This window comes from Camelina sativa, chromosome 20 (assembly GCF_000633955.1).
Source record: "Camelina sativa cultivar DH55 chromosome 20, Cs, whole genome shotgun sequence".
Taxonomy (NCBI): domain Eukaryota; kingdom Viridiplantae; phylum Streptophyta; class Magnoliopsida; order Brassicales; family Brassicaceae; genus Camelina; species Camelina sativa.
This window is the reverse complement of record NC_025704.1, coordinates 22,750,884-22,753,738: the sequence shown is the minus strand read 5'-3', so window position 1 is coordinate 22,753,738 and position 2,855 is coordinate 22,750,884.

Here is a 2,855-nt window from a genome sequence, read left to right as displayed (position 1 = left end):
TGTCATCCCAAGTCTCACAGCAACAGAATGTGGCATCAAGTTGATGCTAGAGCCAAGGTCACAAAGTGAGTGAGAAAACCTTCCTGCTGAGATTGAGCAATCAAGTACAAAGCTTCCAGGATCTGGTAACTTCTTAGCAGTCCTACATTGAATGATTGCACTCACTTCCTTAGAGACAACTACCTCCTGCTTTCTCTCCTTCTTCCTCTGAACAGGCTGGTTCAACAGAATTGCACTAACATCCTTAGTTAGCAATGCTCCTTCTTCAGGGCTCAAACCATTGGATACCATTCTCTTGACATAGCGCTTAAGTGGTGGTGAAAGCTTCACTGCATCAATTAAAGGCATCTCAATCATCACCTTATCCATCATAGTCTTGCATCTAGCTTCCTCAAGCTCCTGCTTAGACCTTCTTGGCTTGGGAAAAGGAACCTTAGGCTTGTAGACCCATTCAACAACAGCTGGAACCTGAGATTTTGTGTTTTCCGCATCTGACTGAGATGGGTATCGACCGACACCCAGGTGGTGTTGATCGACACCATCATCTGGATCCGACAGATTGGCCGATTTTTCTCCTTGTTCTGCAGAAACAATTTCACCATCATCTTCATCTCTCACTGATATGGCATTGCAAGCATGTCTGGGGTTTGACTCAGTTCTTGCTGGAAGATAATTCTCTTGCCTTTTGACAGACCCAGCAGTCTGTGCAACTTGAACCTCCAGCTTCTTAACATGAACATTCAATGCTTCTATCTTCCCATTCAGTTCAGTGTAGACATTGTCAATCTTTCCATTGAATGTCACTGTCAAATTCTCTTGACCTTGTAGAAGCTGCTCAAGCATGGCCTCCATTCTACTCTCAGAAGAAGTCTTAGGAGGTGGAGACTGATAAGATGAATTCCCATAGGTTCTTGTATAGCCATTGTTCTGTTGCTGCTTCTGGTCACCATTGTAAGGTCTGTTTCCTTGCTGATTACCGAATCTCTGTCCCTGATACCCAGCTCCATACACATAGTTGACATTCTCCTCTGAATTCTCTGGCTCTGGCTCAAACGTCTCAACTTCAGCAGCAAATTGGACTGACTTCTTTCCCACAAGAAGATTGTGCACTGAATCAAGCTTAGCACTAACAGAAGCTAGCTGATTTGCATCAAACTCTCCATGCAGTCTCTTTCTTTCAGCATCAGCTCTTTTAGTGCTATTGCTAGAAGCCAAATTCTCAATCAAAACTTCTGCATCTTCTGGAAATCTTGTCTTGAAGTTCCCATGACTTGCAGCATCTAAAGCTAACTGATACTTCCAGTCACACCCTCTAAAGAAGATACTCAACAGTTGTACCCTTGAAAAACCATGGTGTGGACAGTCTCTTTGATAAGCTTTGAACCTCACCCAAGCTGCCTTGAAAGCTTCATCATGTCCTTGCTTGAATGAAGAGATCTTGACTCTCAGCTCATCTGACATTGCATCATCATAGAAATGGTTGAGGAAAGCCACCTTGATATCATGCCAGTTTGTCAGAGATCCAGCTGGCAACTGCTTCAACCACTGAGATGCCTCTCCTGCAAGTGAGTATGGGAAGAGCTTGCAGAATATGAAATCCTCAGTCACTCCATTAGCCTTGATACTGGTCACAAGATCCTCAAAATGCTCAATATGGTCCAGAGGCTTCTCATGGGGCAGAGCAGAGAAAGGTCTCTGTCCAACCAGTTGAAAGTAAGCAGGCTTCAGCTCAAAGTCATTCCTCTGGAATGGTGGAGGAACAATTGCAGACCGGTTCTCATACATAAGATCAGCCCGGTTGTAGTCAGCAATGGTCCTGATCAAGTCCCGGTTCTGCTCCTGTCGTCGAACTGGGTTCTGTACGTGGTTGGCAGCTCCACGTCCGTCTGCAGGAAGGGGGTGTCGATCGATACCCTCTTGTTGGTGTCGATCGACACCGTCGACACCATCAGCTGGTTCGTCGACAACAGCAATTTCAGCAATCACATTGCCCTCAACATCAATCTTTTGGCCCTGCTCATTGCGCAAGTGGCCCTCTTGATCCCTCAAAGCACCATCCTCATCTCGCATCAGAATGATAGTATTAACCATCTTTAGAGATTTGGCTGCCTTTCTGTTCTCACGCTCAAGTTTTCCTAACTCTTGGTTTGACAAATTCACAGTAGGACCAGACTTGTTGCTCCTTGTGTGAGGTCTAGGAGGCATGCACCTGAAACACCAAAGAGAAGAAAAACAAAAACGTGTAAGTAGAAAATAAAAAGAAAAATTTAGACAAAATCTAAAACTCAAATCTAATGGTAGATCAAAAGAGTCCCCGGCAACGGCGCCAAAATTTGATATGCTCAAATTAACCCTAGAGCTACTCTCTCAAATTAAGAGGTCAATGCAGTACTTAGGGGTCGAATTCCACAAGGACTCAAGACTACACAATAAATTATAGAGTTTTATAATTAAGCTAAACAGATTAAATTGAATTAAAATAAAAGCAATGCAAAATATTAAATAAAAGCTGTTGTAAATTCAGAAGATCAAAAAGCTAGGCCTAGGGAATTTCTCAGGAAATTATGAAATATTAAATCAATCAATAAATTAGGATTCAAACAATTAAGAACAGATCTAGAACTCTAAACACTTTTGTAAATTAAATCAGTTCTCACTGCAAATAATATCTAAATTTAAAACCAGAAAATCCAAATCACTTTGTAAAATTCTAGGTAATAAATCAGCTTTAAAAACAGGTTTAGATTGTTCACAAAATTATTAAATCAAATCTCTTTGCAAAAAATAATTTTGCTCATCAAAAGGTTTTTGTCAGGAAAATCAATTATATTCTCATATCAATTTATTTTCCTAAA